Here is a 19099-nt window from a genome sequence, read left to right on the forward strand (position 1 = left end):
ATATCGACATCGATCCTGAGATATTTATCTTGCGTTGAAGCCATCCTCAAAGTACATGTAGGTAATCATTATCAAGAGGTAATTTATAACAGAAGGACGATACCCTGAAATTGATGAAGACATTCTGAAATAATATATCACAAGGCCAGATGACAATGTTCAGGGGTTCGACAGTAGTCAGTTTGCAATAAAACACTAGTCTTGTGAAATTGAAATGCTCAAATGACATCATTTTTTCTCATGAATTCGGGTAAAACTAGGTGGAAATACTCATTCTTTGTCCACGTTGAACATTCCTTCAAGGTGGAGTTATAATGATATTTATTACCTTGACTGTTCTTCATTTTGCTACGAGTAAAACTCTGACCCCCAAATTCCTCTATTATTTTAGAGCGATGAAAACAATTCATGGCCTAGTGGACGTCTTGCGTCTAAACCTGGTCGGTTGATATGGGTAGCCTATATTGCATGGTCTGCTGATATTTATCCAATAAGAATTTCCAGGACATGACAATGAGGGATTGTTTCAACTGCATCCATCCTCACTTCCCGGCACGGCTTTAAATTGTCCTACAGATAAACGTTTTCTTACAAACGAATTTTGTGCAACTGTATGTTGTTTTCCTTGTATGAAAAGTAGTTTTCTCGCTAATTACTACAGGCAGCAAAGGTTGAAACATTTAGAGTAACATTGAGGCTTCATTCCACATGAAAGATTTGCTCACGAATATGAAAATTGCTTATAGCAGAAAAACACCGACTAAAATAATCTTTATAGCCGAAAATTGAAATAAAGATAATTGAGACAAATGGTTGTACTAAAAAAATGCTAAGCTGAAGCCGCGGACCAATAATATTCCCAACACAATTTCAAAGCCCAAACTACAGCTGCTCAGCTTTCCTTTTATGTTTGTTTTTCATAAAAGCTACAACCTTTACCACTCTTTCCAACGGATGTATGTCCTTTAGGGTCCACATTTCGTGCAAGTTAAATCAACCACTAAGAAAAAAACAAAAGTCATTATCTCAAACTGGGCGTGGTTTCTGGGTTCCTTTTCGTTCGGCCTGTTTTTCCCGGCGTGCCTGGATACCTTGGTCTGCTTTCTGTTTCCGATCTCATCTTATTTATTTCATCATAGTAAGCAACAAAGTCTCACCCATATTAGGGATAAATTGCGCCACTCTACTTTCTTTTAGTTTCACCTCAATTCGGGCACACCACTCTTGTAACGTCATCCTATTAAAACAAGTTTTGATTATCTGTTAGGATGTAAAGTACACTTCATCCTCTTTTTCAGAATTCAAAGTTAAAGGTACATTCTTTTAAATTGACAACACTTTAGCCTTGGTCAAGTCGTTCGTCATTTGTTGCAGCGCAGAGCGCACCAGCCGCTCGCTGACGTAGTGCGTACCTGCGTACGGACATACCTGCATTATGTTTCAAAATCAAGGCGAATTAAGAGTGACATCACGTGGCTTAACGAATTCAAATCAGTTGAACCAGGACTAAAAGCCTTCGTGGGTTCTTGCTCTTTGGTGCAACCGTCCGCAGAAATTATGTTTTGCTTTAATTTTGCGCTAGATTTCTACCTTGTATGCGAACATGGATAGATGCAGGAGTGCGATGAGTGCACAGCTAAGTATACAGATGCATGATGCATCAACGTGAATTATAACCATGTAAAATGGCGGACTTTCCGAGACGACTACAGTACGACGAGTTGTCTTGTTGCTTGAATTCCGCTGCAGATAAATTAATGTTGATTTTCGTGCCGAGCAGCTGCAAGCCTTAGAATACTTTCTGTGAGGTCACGACGTTTTCGTGAATTTGCAAACAGGCTACGGGAAATGCAAAACTGGAGGTCGCCGATCAAGTCTGTATTGTAACTGATGAATCTAGATAGCGTTTGTTCACTAATTTAAATCGGTGGAAGAAAATATCAGTCACAATCAGAAAAGCAAAACATGCAAAGCAAAGACGAACTCGATCTCCGATTACTGTGATCATCTGGCAAAATAAATATTGTTGACTTGTCATGTATATGTACATGACATAGCCACGTGTGTGTTCAGTTAACCCTTCACATTATGACCGGCTTGATGCAGTTCTTGTAGTAATGAACCAATTCAAAAGCATATATAAAACATCGGCTCTTGTTATTAGCAGAAGACACCGCCCAATACATCTTCCGCGGACGGTTGCACCATTGAGCTAGGAACACAGGCGTTCGTCCTGGTTCGGCTGATTTGCATATTTCTTAGGCCGCGTGAGGTCGCTCTTGGCGTTGATTTTGCAATGCATGCTGGTATGTAAAGTACATATACGTACGACGGTACTAGGTACTTACTACACTGCGCTGCGACGAATGACGAACGCCTTGACCAAGGCTATGACATCTCTGGATCGAGTTCATTTTACGGCTCAGAGCATTAGGCCAAAAGTCTCCGGTTTTTGTTATTTGTTATATGTTATAAAACGATGTCCGTGCTTGCTTAATCGACTAGAATCCTGCTGCTGCGTAACGTGTTTTTGATCGGATACGGTTGAGTAATATGTACATAATATGAGTAATTCGCCCATACCGCCCCTATTTACAAGGGAAAGGTTTGTAAAAAGGACAAAGGCAATTACAGACCGTAAAATTATTGGTAAAATTATTGAAAAAGAATTTCAGGTTCAACCTCTTTATGACCTGAACACCCATGATATGTTTGCAGTTGACCAATTTGCGTTCCTGAAGAATCACTTCACTCAGACATGTTTGCATCGTGTTGTTGATGATTTTTATGAAGCTTTTAAGGGACTTTTATTTAGCTTGTAATAGGTATAAATGTGTTCATGGTTTAGCTCCTGACAGACTTTGTAATAATATTGAGATGTAATTTGACAGGCACTATGATAGGTAACACTAACAAACGCTGATCCTCTTAATTTAGTAGTACCTAGGCCTAACATGGAATTTGAACCCTGCTCAGAGCGTTCAAACCCTGAGATGCGTTTTCATTTTTTTTTCTATATTGCACCAGCTGCTCCATTGAGGAGACAATATCATTTCTGGGGTTTCAGAGTCCAGATTCCTTCCTAAGGGAATTCAATTAGGTGTTTTGTTGTTTAATCTGAATTGTAACTATTTTTACCCTCTTAATTGTTGTGTTTTTTTTTTCGTTACTGCACGGGACCATGATGTAAAACAGCCTTTAAGCTGGTTGTGTATCCCGTAAAAAGATTTTGGAATAAATAAACAGTATAAAAGGAGTCCCTCTTGTTCCCGATTTTAGTTCGGCACTTTTTTTCAAATGACGTAATTTTTATATTATATATTTACATCTGGGAAACAGACAAACGAGGTGGTCTTGTGTCCTGAGTACATGTACAAGCTGGAAATGCTTTTAAACAGTAAAAGGTGCAGGGGCCAGTCTATTTTAGTGTTGGTAGCGGCCGGCGTTACGTGCGCATGCAGTCGTAATGGTGTCTCGCGTTATACGTGCATCAACTCCAGAAAAAAAAGTGAGGGTAAAAAACACGGCCCGTCGCCGCACCACTTGACGAGAAACCCAAGAGTCTTTTGCCTCTGCAGAAAATTTTCTTTATCTTTAGCCTTGGTCAATGGACGATAGTGGAAGGAGGGGCGTGTTTGAGTACAGTAGAACGATAGAACTGACTCCAAACGTACTATTAAGCTGACCAAAATTCAGAAAGCTGGAACATGAGACTTCGCTGAAGTTGCCGGAAACGAGAACCATGAAAGTTTGAAATGTCTAAACTTATTCTTAGAGATCATGCAACTCTCTGCGAGAGGTATGGATATTGAATAAGGTAACTTTGGCGAAAACAAAAGATAAAAGAAACTTGAAATGAAAAATTGGAAATCAATATCAAATTTACAGCTTGCACAAAGAATTGTTATTTATTATAGTTGAAATAAGAAAATACAATCCACTTACTGTACAAGAGATTAATTTTACAATGTAAAATGAAGGACCGACGAATAGCCTCGTCACTCTCGTGTGGTTGTCAACACAATGTACGTTTCCATTTAAATATCAGTACCTGTGTGGGATAAATGACCATTTACCTGAGAGATTTGTTTGAATAAATCAAGCCTTACATGACCGGAAACACTGCTGTCTGATAATAAGGAAAGATTTTTGCCACCACGTTGACACCACAGAATTAATAATGTAAAGTAGTCACTCTGATAAAAGAGCTTATTTGATTAGTACTTACATGAGGCCTATTGATAAATTCTATCAATGTCTGAAAATCATCACTCATTTGTAGTAAGCCTGAAGAATGGACTTTTGTTGTGGAAATATTAACAACTAAAGAGCTTAAGAGCTTTAAATATCATTGAAAGCATAGCATAGCATTCATGGGCCTTTGTGTAGTTAGTCTGGAAGAAAGCTCGGAATTCACATTATTATTTTTTATCCAATATATATAATCTCGTTCTCATAGTGTTTAGCAAACACTTTGCTTCTGTTTCTTAGCAAAAACTGGTCAAATGCAAATATTACAATCATTTCTTAGAAATAAGTAAAGCCGTGCATTTACATGTTTTGACTGACGTGACCTGGGTAACGTGACCGATGTCAACGCTGTTGATCAGTTGGTTATATTTCCATGTCAGCCTTCGCGATGGTCAGTAGCTGTTAAATCGAAACAAATCATAAGGGAGCAGGAAAAATATTGTGGTGAATATACAGTACGCGTTGATGGTGCATTTGTAAGGGATCAAATGTGATCCTTTAAAGACGGATAATTTTGTCAAAAAGGTTTAAGCTAAAAGGGTCCATGCAATAGAAATATTTTACTGTAACCCTTGAAATACGAGCGATTCACAATAGTGCGCCACCAAGAGTTTGCAGCGCATTGGCCAATCAGAACGCGCAAAATTTGTCGACCCTTTCCAAACGCGCAATGGGTCGACAAATTTCGTGCATTGTGATCGGCCGTTTCACTATTGTGAAACTGCCGTATTGCCCGTTTGCTTCAAATGTCTGTTCTGTGGTTTTTAAGGATATATTTAGTTTGAACGCTAATACGAATTTGCAAGTTCATGAGCAAAATGTGATGTAATTCAAGGCACCGAACTTCAACATTGCACTGATTGACGTAATAAATTGAAACAGCAAAAAATCACCAGAGAAAATAAAGCAAAAAACGACAGCCCAAAAATTAATTCCTGCAATACTGGCGTTCCTGTCTTGGATAACATCACATTTTCGCGCATAATATTCAAATTTGAAGCAATATAAAAAAATTTAAGGCACTGAAATACCCTGAAAATGGCAATATTACACTAAGCAATATATGGCAAAAATTGAACAACGGGACACAATCCATGGACCTATTACTCCCATCAGTGCTCATTATGACAAGGAAGTGGCCTCATTAGATATAACAGAGATATTTAATTCATATGTCCCAGAGTTCGTATCAATTGGCGCAGTTCCACATCAGTAAATTTCCAGGGTAGTTTAATATACGAAAAGGAAAGAGCAAATTTAATAAACAAAATTACTTTGTGCCTCCCCGACTAAATGAATTGTGAATCATTTTATTTTTTTTAGATAGATTTAAGACCAATTCTTTTGAAAAGAGAACTGTATGCAAATGACCGCGCGGAATATGATTTTTCTTTTATATAGTTTCTGGCTTTCAGTGGAAGAACCACCCCGAAATTCCGAGGATGGCGGTAGTTTGTCACCGTTGTGCCTCTCGTGGATGTGGATACCTCATTAGGTATGATTGGCCTAAGTGGAATGACATCTGCGGGAAGCATCCAGTGGATGCTCGCATTTCTTCAATGGGGGGGCACTAAAAGGCTATGAACCATACGTCGTGTACATAATGGAGGATACCTAGGGGTGTCCGCCCCCGCTACATATTTGCAAAAGAATCTGACCAAAATAGCCGTGTAGCAATGACGAGGTAGGGAGAAAGTGCATAGTAGCATCCATAGTGAACATATTGCCTTGGCAAGTTTGAGTCAAAACGTGTCCTAGGCTTTTTTGTATTAACAAATTGAAATGGATGTCATTCTGTCGCCTTATGTTTCTCAAGGAATTTTGTTGTGGGATTCTCAAGGGCATTTTATCACAGACCATTTCTGTATCTACCTGACTTTGAAATAAGGAGAAACTTACCAGACACAAGACAAAATATTTGTGTACCGTAAGGCCACCTACACTTACAGAATAACAATCACGTATACTGAATTGGGGGCGGATCCAGGATTTTTGCTGAGGGTGGGAATAATTTTGTACCAGGTGGAGGACTGTCACAACATGGGTCCGTCTTTCCCATGGAGGACTGCAGCGGTAAAGGTTGAGAGACGTGTGGACTTTGTAAGGAAAAACTCAGGAGGGCGAAAATTGTGTTCAGAAAATAAACTCTTAATTTAATTAAGTACCAAATCTATCTTATCCCCAAAAGTAAGATAAACAAGAGAATAAATAAATAAATAAATATATATATATATACAACTGCTGTCTAAAGGGGCCAAGATATTGTAATTCTACGGTACCGGTACCAGGTTTCAGGGATTAGCCCACCCCTGCATAGGAATATGCTCAGCAGCAGACAAGTGTCCGAGTTCAACAGGGACTTGGCAGTTGTTCCACGGCCACTACTGTAGGGAAGATATGGCCTGGCTCTGCAGCAGATTCCCCGGTGAGTAGTCTCTCTGGTCTCCCCAGCTACCGTCGGCCTGACACGCCTGAGGTAGGTACACGGCTGGTAGGTACTCGTAGGCAGCGGGCCCCAACTCACTAGTCCACACAGGACTCAGCTTTGTGTACAACTGTACACGGCGGACTCTCCCTACTCAGGAGTAGACTCGTCGTCCACCTCACACCAAATCCACTCAGGATTATTTTAAGCTTTAAATGGTGGTCCACTAAGGACAAACAACCCAGCCTCATGTAGTACCCACGGGGGGGAAAGCCCTTTAGAAAAAGATCAAATATTGTGGATACTGACAGTATTCAAAAAAATTCTAGCTTTTAGTTAACACTTGAATAATCTCAAAATTCACCGTCAAGTTTAACCTGGATATGATAATTAATCCATAATTTCCTTGGCATGAAAATTACCCTGAATCAAACCTACTCTCTCAATTATAACTTTAAGAAACATCCAATAATTTAAGTAACCAGTATGAAGAGAAAATAACCCCACATCTGTAAAATTCATCCCAAAATCCTTATCTTGGAATATGTTCTTCCACTAAAAGAGAAAAGAAACCACTTACAGTTATGGTATACTGGCTTAAATCATGGGCCACTCCCTGGTACACACAGTACCAATGTAAAGTACACTCCACACAGGAGGTGACTGCTCACAGTGCAAGCTAGTAAGGCAGTGACTTGGGGGATGCACATGGCATCTCAGTGTTAAACAAAATCACTGAAGCAAAACCTAATTTGCCTAATGCTGATTTCCATGTGAAAGATAAACTCAGATACTCCCTGGGTCAACCTCATTGCTAAAGAGGTGGATTCAAACACAGTGCAAGGTATATGTGAGTCAAAGAATAATAAATTTAATATATTTCAGAACACATTGTGACAAGGACACTACATTCAGCCGCCGCCGTTTTATCTCTTTGCTATATCATCAACCGCACACGCAAAATAAGACCACCAGTGGGTTGTGCTTTTAGGGAGGTCTGCCAACCTTTAGACACTGGCAAAAATGGCGAAGAGCAGGGGGGAAATGACCCCGACCCCTCCCTCTGGGTCTACACCCGTAAATACACATGAGATGTGGGGTTTGTAGGCATTCCTTACGATTCTTTTCATTTACAGAAAAAGAAGACAATGCAAAATACATGCAGGTGCTCGCTTTTGATAATTTTACCTTGAGGATGCGCTCTTGCCAAGCTGGTACCCGATGCTGATAAACATCCCCGATGTAATACGACGAAAGATCACTCGGCTGATCAAACACGCCATACTGTGGCTGTGATTGGACAAGAAGAGTCCACTTCAGTTTCTATTCAGAGCGAGAGCTGTTATTTAATACTCCTTAGTGTCCAAAATGTCTCGCAAGTTTGATAAATGTATAAATATTAGGAAATGCGGACATGTCGTTACACTGACATGTCAACTACGTGTTGATCCATTGTTTGGTGAACGCCTGGATTGGAGAATATGTTAGCTCATCTTTTAACACAAACGAGGCAAAGATTTAGAGAAATAATTGTGAAGTATCAATTTTAAAGACCTCTTTGTTGCTTCGTGCGATTAAAGTCCTCAGAGGAGAAGTTCCTTGCAGGGCTTGGCCCGTCCGCTTTCTTTTACCTAAAATAATGAAAAGAAATTGCGCAGGAGGATTCCTCTTATTGGAAATAAAGCAATTAACAGTTAGGTCACTCAAGTGCAAAAGTCGAGTTTTGACATCAACTTTGATGAACAAACTATCTCTGAACAATCCCTGATGACACTTAAGCATATATGGACAAAGCTTTATCACTTTTTTAATAATGTTTTGTATTTTTAATACTATAGTATTATCTTTTAACTTGATGTTTTTACTTATTTTTACAATTGTCCCAGCAACGAAGGCTGGAACTGCAATGCGCTACCGCACGAACGACAAGGAAATGCATGCGTTGTGGTTATATCGCGACCAACAATCCTTCCCACTAACACTGCTCTTTTCAGGCAACCAGAGTATACCTCTGCTCAAAACGGAGAGGCCAACAGTTACGTGCGTTGCCCTGACAGACGTGAAACGATGTTTCCCTTCGGTTCGGGTAACATCGAACGGCAATATCAATTTGGCTTTGATAAGCACTTAAAGCGGCAGTTCTTATGAAAATTGTTGGCGGTTCAGAAGCTTTTTATGTATTGGAATTATGTAAACACACCATCTCTAGCACAATTGTCTGTGTCTTGACTAGTCTGTGATGTCAGCGATCGTAACAACCATAAAAAAAATTATAAGTTAAGAATTAGGAGAGTGATATGTAAGAAATGTGGTTGACGGAGAGATCGAGAAAGTTTTAATTATTGCTGTGATGAGTGCGATGGGTGACAAGGGCCATAGGTCTAACTTACAAAGGTGCTTGTTCCGGCACTCAGCTACTTGTTGCCCGATCACCTCATTCCGACAGGGCCTGGGATAGTCTTCTGCATAACAAGAATAGTAATCAGTTTAAGCGTTTCGAGGATATTTTTAAAGACATAATACCAATTTGAACCAGTCACTACTGCTCCACGCCCGCTATTAGAATTTTTCAGATTGTGCAATGAAATGTGATTTGGCCTCAACCACTAATCATTCCTCAGAGAATGCAAAAATGGACTTTAAAACAACACAGTGTGTGGTCGCAACCGTGTCGCGGCATCTTTTTGTAGAGCCAAAGTTAACCACTTTCAACGTCTGAGAGTCTTATTGACTTTTATTTATGAATGCATGCACATAGAATGGTCATGGTGGTAAAAAGCATGAGGGTCAGTTGAAAATTAAATGCACAGGGGTAAAACTTCATTCTCGTATCCATTCAGATTCCCTAGAATTTTTTCACTTTTTCAGAAAACCCTCTAAAATCGTCCTAGCAGTAATACTTTCCGGTCTAATTTAGGGGGAGGTTAAGACTTTAAAATGAATTGCTTCTGTGTTGTGCGCACGAGGTTGAAAGGTATCAGCAAGGCTGCACATTAACAAAGGAGCTTAAAACAAAATTCCTTGCGGGAGCTTTCAAAAGCGGGTAAAGCTCTAAATTGCGGGATAAATCGAGCTTAGCAAACAATCGCGGGTTGAATCATGACAGGATGGTCATTCGATCATGCACAAATCATTACCCGTTGCATGTATACACACAGAAAAGAAAGCAACATTTGGGTTGAAAACAATTGTTAAATTCTTTCTGCGCATCAAAATGCCTAATTAGACGAAATAATTAACATTTAGGATGATAATTAGAGGGTTTTTAATAAGGGATGTGGTGAAAGATCCGAGAATAGCAAAAAAAAGGGAGCGTGAAGTCAATACATCCTTAATGGGAAACTCCCCGCTTTTTGAAGTTATGTACGTATATGCGCATGCGAGCATAATTCTAAAATCATTAGTAAAAATTGTCTCATCCATATCCCGTTTACTTTAGAAAAGTTGGTTGCTTTAATTCAATTTTCAAAGTATGATCTGAAACTAAAAGAAACCTCACGAATTCTTGGTTGCTCCTGGCATCTACTTCGGACCTGTTGGAAATTGCAGTATCCTCCACAATGTTCTGAAATATCAAACACACATGCACAATAATGTACACGAAATATCTTAAAACGTCTTCCAGACAGGCTGTGTTTCGAAATACGGTTTGTCTACAATTTTCAAAAATTTTCGAAAAATAAGTTTTTTGGGTAGAAATCATGTCATTATTTAAGTTAGAAATTAGTCCCACAACCTTCCGTATCCCTGTCAGTTAATTTCGACACCTTAGGGCGTTTTTTTAATCAGACTAGACCCAAGAAAAAAATGTTAAAAACACTCCGAGTTACTCCAATATTTGCCTCACTGAGGCAGTCGAATGGTAAGAGAAAGGTGATGTAACATGCACTGATCGTATTTTAATTGCTGCTAATAAATTGAAAAATTCAAACTCGACTTTCAAACGTTACAATGCCTATGGAACTGTTCGCTACATGTTATAGCGATCAAACTCTTCAATCTTAACGATCAAACGAGTCTTATTCCCTAATTTAAAATAACTGTCAAAAAACCCTTCTTGTGTAAGGACAGTATAAATAAAAGACAGATTAAACTTATCGTCGATAATGGGACATTCAGTCATTTTTGGCGTAGTACTTTCATAATTTAAGTGAAAACTTACCATTGGCATTATCGGCCTTTGTGATGACAATCAGAACTGTCACTAAGAAACATAAAATGCAGGTTGCCAAGTTCATTGTGTCAACTGGTGACGAAAGAACGGATTACTGTCTGGATCTCGATTACGGTGCACGCTGGATGACCACTTTTATTTGTGTAGCAGGATGATAACCGACGGAAATGGTGAATTGCACAGGCAGAATAAACCTTCTCAAATGCGATGATTAACTCTCGCTGCTTTATGGTATAACCCGTTTTGCTTTTTATACCTTTTAAAAGGGCCGCCCGCCAATTCTAATCTCAACAGCAGGAACAAGAAGACAAAAGCAACAAAGCGTTGTACAGGCGTGTAATGTGCCATTTGGGTTGATTGTGGAATGGTCTCTCTACCATCATAACGGCGAAAAGCATGAAAGTTTAATAGGCAAGTGCGGGTGGAAAACTGAGTAAAAATTGCATGTGGATATCTACGGACGATTTGTCCAGAGGGCAGCAAGAGTTTCCGAATCGACGAAGCGCAAAACTCATAAACCATACGAGAAGCCAGAATTTTTCACCGAAAATGAGTGAGTGGGAATCTGGATGAAGCTTCAGAATTTTGATAAGCGGATGCTTCCGACGACGCCCACGGCTGTACATCAAAACTGTATTGGAACAGGCTATTGCTAGTAAGTGTGGAGTAACCATGGTGTGCATATAGTACATCTGTTCATTGGCCCATTTATGCGGTCTGGAAGAGCACAGTGCTACTTCAGATTGCATTCGGGAACTTGTGACGTTTTCCTCACTCAATGAATTATACTTTAGCATGTTGTTTGTGAGCAATTCCCAACTAATCATTTGCTTTGTACATATTCCAAGTAAATCTACATTTCATTCGAGGGCATAACAAAAGATAATCTATTCACGGCCAGTGCCTGTAGGCCTGTATTCAGCTAGGCGTGTGTTTACTTCAACCAAGCTTTGCTCGGGTGAAATTTTAAAAGGTGCCTCTATCTGCATGGGCCGTCCTCTCTTACTTTAATTGTAGATGACAGGTCCTTGTCCCACTTATATTTTGGAAAGAATAAGAACTGTTAACACCATGAACTCGGTTCGTCATTTTTTTCGCTGAAAATTCATCCATGTCATACCCACACACACAGAAACAAAACACTTCTCACTCCGTCTATAGGTCTGTACAATTCTTGATGTGCGGCTCGGAGTGGAGGAAAATCCGATCAGCGCATGGAATTTACGACAAATCTCTGGGATCAAAATTTGGTGAGTGAGGTTATCAGATGTAGGTTGCACTACACCAAACACGCGCCCATAGAAAACAGTGCAAAATCGGACCGAAATACCGCCGCCTGTTGACTCCCTTGAAGAGGTTGGCCTCTGTTTTTTCACTGTAAATTCAAGATTATGGCCAGAAGATCACTTTTCGTTTCACTTTCATGGGCTTAACCACGAAAAAGTTTTTGTATTTACCTTTCAAGGAAGATACCCCCAAAAAGCAGTGAAACTAAGCGCTCATTTCTGAACTTAGCCGCCCGCCTCTATCCAAAATAGCCCCAAAATTTGGGGTATTTTGTGAAAGAAATACCCCGAACTGGAAACTATCAGCTCCAAATTCAAGATTTACAGAAATATTTCTATGTTCCCTCCCAAGTATGGTCTGTCTTAATGTAAAAATCCCGTGGCATCACAAAATATTGAGCTTGCGCGTAGAAATAAAACCATTTAGTGGAATGCACCCTGTAGCGCGTATACGCGCTTTTATACGCGTTTTCGACGGTACACGTTTTCGACACTTGACCTTCTACGTCACAGCGCGCCATGTAAACAACTCTGTAGTCACGAACTCAAACTTGGAATCTCCTGGTTGTTTGCTGCTCCGTGTCCGTCACCGAACATGTGGAAAGTTAAAGCTCTTCTGGTAGGTTAATTACTTGCACGATTCAAATAGTTGTTCTATTGGGGCCTATTTTACTAGATACAAAATGGTGACTAAAAAGTTTCTGTACGGTGCGCAATAACAAAACTCTCGATAGGTCTAATGCAGAATTTTAAAAAAGTCACCGAGTCACCATTACGGAGGCTTCTAATAAGCGTATCGCTTATATTTTTTTATCATTATTTAAAAGACATAAAGTAAGATTGTCAGATAGGTTTCATTTAGTTAAATACAAAAATTAATATAATGATTTCGTGTGAATTTCATGAATGTATATTCGTCTAAAATGCATCTCAGCCCCTATTTATGATTTTTTTTCCTTGGTAAATTTATTATGTATTATTATTTCTTTTTTCACATAACATGGGCATGAGTTCGGTGAAACAACCCTGGTCAGTCACCTGCAGGAACTACATGTCAGTTAGCCGTAACCAAAGCATTCCATTTGGTTATTGATGAAAATAGGTCCGTTGAGGCTGCTGCAAAAAGATGTGGCGTTCCCTTGACAACATTGAAGGATAGAGTCAAAGGCCGAGTTGAACCAGAAACTACCAAGTCGGGACCAGCTCCCTTGTTTACCCTTGAGGAAGAGGCAAAATTTATGGAACATCTCAAGAAGATGGCCGTAATGGGTTATGGGTACAGGAGGGCTGAAGTTATAGACATAGCTACCTTGTATGCAGTCAGTCTCCACAAACGCCAAGCAGGACATCCATTAACCGTCAGATGGTTCAGACATTTTATGGGAAGATGGCCGGAGCTTCATGTGAAAAAACCACTAAGTTTGGACATATAACGGGCAAAAGCTACATCTGAGGAAGTTGTCAAGGCATATTTCACTGAGCTTGACAGAATAATGACCATGTACAAGCTAAAAGATGCCACTGAGAGAATCTACAATGTTGATAAAAAGGGACTAAGGCAAAATCATTCTCCACCTCATATCGTCAGTGCGTCCAAGAGCACAGTTGCTGTCACTACAGGCAAGGGTTCTACTGTAACAGTCATTGGTTGCAGGAATGCCACTGGACAGCAGCTTCCACCATATTTCGTATTTCCAGGACGGAGGATGAAACAAGAGCTCCTTTAGGCTGCCCTCCGGGTGCCAGTGGAACTGTAACAGTGGCTGCATGATCCAACTCTGATATTTTCATGGACTACCTCTCATCACATTCCTTAAAGTATGTCACAGACAGCAGAGACGATCAGCCTCTTCTTGTCCTTTATGATGGGCATTCTCCCTGCCATTGATTGACTGGGCAAGAGAACACAATATCTTGTCGTTTGTCTTACCAGCATACACGAGCCACGTCCTGCAGCAAGTGGATGTTATATGCTTCGGGCCATTTGAGAAAATCTACAATTCAATTTGGCACCAACACATGCGTGCCCATCTACAACAAGCATTGACAGATATTCCATTGGTGAACTAGCTTGCCGAGCAAACTCCAAGGCCCTATCCCCTGACAACTTACGAAACTCGTTCAAGAAAACTGGCATATATCCTGGCAACTATGAAATAAACGATGTCTAAAACTATATACGAACCGGCCAAGGCGCTAAATAAGACAGCAAGTGAGCCGACAGATTTGTCTGAACCCCAACCTGTTGGTCCACAAGGTGACGGCAGTGGCAGCTTCCTTCACTCAGACTCCTGTGATCTCTTAAAAAAAAGAGAAGAGATCATAGGCCAGCAAGGGAAAGTACCAAGAAAGAGGAGATATGCCTCTTCAGTGACACTGGGAAAGGCCATATAACTGAAGAAGCAGTAAGGAAGAAGATTGAGCAGTTTGTGGAAACGTCACAGAAGAAGACACCAACCAGAGTATAACCCCACCAAAAGGGCAAAGTAAACAGAATCTGCTTCCATGGCTGCATCACAACACTGTGAACCTGGACCAAGCCAAACAATCACATCTGTTCGTGATGTACCTTCTGATGAGGAAACTCACGAGGACGAGGAATGCTGTGTGTGTCACCGGTACTGCCCTATTGAACTTAAGGATTCACTCTACTTCACCTCATGGGCTCAGTGCATGTTCGAAAGCTGTTCATATTGGGTTCACCTCAAGTATTGTAATCTTGCACGACTACGACTGAAAGACACATTTTTTGCCTATGCCATGGTTTGCCATGCTTTCAGTCCCCAACAGAAGAGGAATTTTAAGTTCTTTCCCAGTATGTGCTTGGTTTACTTGAAAACCCAAAATTCAGAAAAGTCTTAACAGTGGCAAAGTTGTAAAATTGAAAAACATCTTTCAGTTAATGAACTTCTTTCACGTTCAAGAGGATTGTTTCCATTTTACCAAAACTGAATTATTCATTACGATGATAAAACGAATTCCTTGTTTATTAAGAGGATGGTTTTGATGATTTAGAAAAGGAGGGGAGGAGAGGATAGCAGAAACCATGAAGACCCAAGGGGGAGGGGGTGATGAAAGTCACTCCAGCTTCCCCATCCCAAAGTGGAGTAGGTGGGCCTAGGCCAAGGGGTATTATTGGATCATAATAACAATGCTACAGAAAGCTCGGCAAACACATATTCCAGACCACTTGTTTTATATGATATTCTTGCCAGTAAGAGATTACTTTGATTGAGATGAGTTGGGAATAAAGGATGATAAATCAGAGAAGGGTGCCCGTGTCTGTTTCTGAGTTGTGTCACCCATGGCAACAACCCCTACCCTGCCTGAGTGTGAGTAGTGCAACCCGTCCTTTTCCCCGTTTTTCTGGCCTCTCAACCGATCAGAAGACTGGGCTTTCCTACGTAACACCTCATTTGCAAAAAAATGAGGAGGTGGCCCGTACCATTTATAGTAGGGGTATTTATATGTTGGAGGGACGTAAATATAATGTATGTAATATAAATTATAATATGTATGCATACATTACTTTTCTTACACTGTACCTTGGATAAGTACATGCTGCTAAAAATAGACAAAATGTGCAGTTAAATACGTTCTCATTGTGTTTGTGATGAAGCCGATTTTGCGATGATGTACAGGCAGGGCTTTTACGCGTTGCGACATGTTCGAGTGTCTGCCACTGTTTCAGACATCACCTACAAACCTTTATAAACGTATTGTACATACACGTACTATGTGTGTACAGTGCAATTCACACAAACAAAGCCAAGTGTTTTATTCATAAAGGAGAATTGTATGTTTTATTTTTAGGTCTACTGTGTACGATACCGTGCAAAGCCTTTTGAGATGTCGCTTGTCATATCATCCAAAGTAGAAAAACCGGTCCAAATTTAATAAATTTGAAATCAGACGCATTACATGTAATCTGATTGATCGAGAGGCCAGAAAACAGAGGGAAAGGGGTCGTGGTTTTACCTATACAGACGGGTTGCACTACTAGTGTGAGTATCCCAGGTGCCGCATTGCAACTGTAGGTCATCTGAAACTATAGTGGTGCAACACCCTTCGCTTGGTGGTAGCCTGCCCCAAAACAAGCCTGCTCTTTTGGCTTTCTAGCTAGATTGCTCGTTGACGTCAGCCAAGGACCACTTTGGGTTTCCGTCGGTGCATACCGCCACAGTACGTTAACGTAACTCATTTTTTCACGGGGGGGGGGTTGTTGCCACATATTCTTGCCACATTTTTCTTCCCAGTTGTTGGGAAACATGTTTTATGAGGACCATTCGACTCTTTGAGATCCTATTTTTTTATCTCAAGATGAGGACATACTTTCAGGAATTAAGATATCGACATCGATCCTGAGATATTTATCTAGCGTTGAAACCATCTTCAAAGTAGGTAATCATTATCAAGAGGTAATTTATAACAGAAGGACGATACCCTGAAATTGATGAAGACATTCTGAAATAATATATCACAAGGCCTGATGACAATGTTCAGGGGTTCGACAGTAGTCAGTTTGCAATAAAACACTAGTCTTGTGAAATTGAAATGCTCAAATGACATCATTTTTTCTCATGAATTCGGGTAAAACTAGGTGGAAATACTCATTCTTTGTCCACGTTGAACATTCCTTCAAGGTGGAGTTATAATGATATTCATTACCTTGACTGTTCTTCATTTTGCTACGAGTAAAACTCTGACCCCCAAATTCCTCTATTATTTTAGAGCGATGAAAACAATTCATGGCCTAGTGGACGTCTTGCGTCTAAACCTGGTCGGTTGATATGGGTAGCCTATATTGCATGGTCTGCTGATATTTATCCAATAAGAATTTCCACGACATGACAATGAGGGATTGTTTCAATTGCATCCATCCTCACTTCCCGGCACGGCTTTAAATTGTCCTACAGATAAACGTTTTCTTACAAACGAATTTTGTGCAACTGTATGTTGTTTTTCTTGTATGAAAAGTAGTTTTCTCGCTAATTACTACAGGCAGCAAAGGTTGAAACATTTAGAGTAACATTGAGGCTTCATTCCACATGAAAGATTTGCTCACGAATATGAAAATTGCTTATAGCAGAAAAACACCGACTAAAATAATCTTTATAGCCGAAAATTGCTATAAAGATAATTGAGACAAATGGTTGTACTAAAAAAATGCTACGCTGAAGCCGCGGACCAATAATATTCCCAACACAATCTCAAAGCCCAAACTACAGCTGCTCAGCTTTCCTTTTATGTTTGTTTTTCATAAAAGCTACAACCTTTACCACTCTTTCCAACGGATGTATTTCCTTTAGGGTCCACATTTCGTGCAAGTTAAATCAACCACTAAGAAAAAAAACAAAAGTCATTATCTCAAACTGGGCGTGGTTTCTGGGTTCCTTTTCGTTCGGCCTGTTTTTCCCGGCGTGCCTGGATACCTTGGTCTGCTTTCTGTTTCCGATCTCATCTTATTTATTTCATCATATTAAGCAACAAAGTCTCACCCATATTAGGGATAAATTGCGCCACTCTACTTTCTTTTATGTTTGAGTTTCACCTCAATTCGGGCACACCACTCTTGTAACGTCATCCTATTAAAAAAAGTTTTGATTATCTGTTAGGATGTAAAGTACACTTCATCCTCTTTTTCAGAATTCAAAGTTAAAGGTACATTCTTTTAAATTGACAACACTTTAGCCTTGGTCAAGTCGTTCGTCATTTGTTGCAGCGCAGAGCGCACCAGCCGCTCGCTGACGTAGTGCGTACCTGCGTACGGACATACCTGCATTATGTTTCAAAATCAAGGCGAATTAAGAGTGACATCACGTGGCTTAACGAATTCAAATCAGTTGAACCAGGACTAAAAGCCTTCGTGGGTTCTTGCTCTTTGGTGCAACCGTCCGCAGAAATTATGTTTTGCTTTAATTTTGCGCTAGATTTCTACCTTGTATGCGAACATGGATAGATGCAGGAGTGCGATGAGTGCACAGCTAAGTATACAGATGCATGATGCATCAACGTGAATTATAACCATGTAAAATGGCGGACTTTCCGAGACGACTACAGTACGACGAGTTGTCTTGTTGCTTGAATTCCGCTGCAGATAAATTAATGTTGATTTTCGTGCCGAGCAGCTGCAAGCCTTAGAATACTTTCTGTGAGGTCACGACGTTTTCGTGAATTTGCAAACAGGCTACGGGAAATGCAAAACTGGAGGTCGCCGATCAAGTCTGTATTGTAACTGATGAATCTAGATAGCGTTTGTTCACTAATTTAAATCGGTGGAAGAAAATATCAGTCACAATCAGAAAAGCAAAACATGCAAAGCAAAGACGAACTCGATCTCCGATTACTGTGATCATCTGGCAAAATAAATATTGTTGACTTGTCATGTATATGTACATGACATAGCCACGTGTGTGTTCAGTTAACCCTTCACATTATGACCGGCTTGATGCAGTTCTTGTAGTAATGAACCAATTCAAAAGCATATATAAAACATCGGCTCTTGTTATTAGCAGAAGACACCGCCCAATACATCTTCCGCGGACGGTTGCACCATTGAGCTAGGAACACAGGCGTTCGTCCTGGTTCGGCTGATTTGCATATTTCTTAGGCCGCGTGAGGTCGCTCTTGGCGTTGATTTTGCAATGCATGCTGGTATGTAAAGTACATATACGTACGACGGTACTAGGTACTTACTACACTGCGCTGCGACGAATGACGAACGCCTTGACCAAGGCTATGACATCTCTGGATCGAGTTCATTTTACGGCTCAGAGCATTAGGCCAAAAGTCTCCGGTTTTTGTTATTTGTTATATGTTATAAAACGATGTCCGTGCTTGCTTAATCGACTAGAATCCTGCTGCTGCGTAACGTGTTTTTGATCGGATACGGTTGAGTAATATGTACATAATATGAGTAATTCGCCCATACCGCCCCTATTTACAAGGGAAAGGTTTGTAAAA

The 19099-nt window shown here is 40.2% G+C and overlaps 3 long non-coding RNA genes and 1 pseudogene across 3 annotated transcripts; 2 read left to right on the plus strand and 2 right to left on the minus strand.

Annotated features, from left to right (window-relative positions):
- Window positions 1-4577: 4577 nt before the first annotated feature.
- LOC147798336 (uncharacterized) lies at window positions 4578-8307 on the minus strand. Its single transcript, XR_015426203.1, has 3 exons — window positions 8231-8307; window positions 7865-7966; window positions 4578-4650 (listed from the first exon to the last, which is right to left on the minus strand). It is a non-coding gene; the product is annotated as an uncharacterized LOC147798336 (long non-coding RNA).
- Window positions 6379-7574, minus strand: LOC147798337 (uncharacterized). Its single transcript, XR_015426200.1, has 2 exons — window positions 7257-7574; window positions 6379-6951 (listed from the first exon to the last, which is right to left on the minus strand). It is a non-coding gene; the product is annotated as an uncharacterized LOC147798337 (long non-coding RNA).
- Window positions 8308-12664: 4357 nt separating the features above from the next.
- On the plus strand, window positions 12665-16691 carry LOC147798338 (uncharacterized). Its single transcript, XR_015426201.1, has 2 exons — window positions 12665-12755; window positions 15950-16691. It is a non-coding gene; the product is annotated as an uncharacterized LOC147798338 (long non-coding RNA).
- Window positions 13156-15406, plus strand: LOC147798339 (uncharacterized; annotated as a pseudogene).
- Window positions 16692-19099: the final 2408 nt, after the last annotated feature.

This window comes from Acanthaster planci, linkage group LG08, assembly GCF_054643075.1.
Source record: "Acanthaster planci isolate LZ-2023a linkage group LG08, COTS_SCS, whole genome shotgun sequence".
Lineage (NCBI taxonomy): Eukaryota > Metazoa > Echinodermata > Asteroidea > Valvatida > Acanthasteridae > Acanthaster > Acanthaster planci.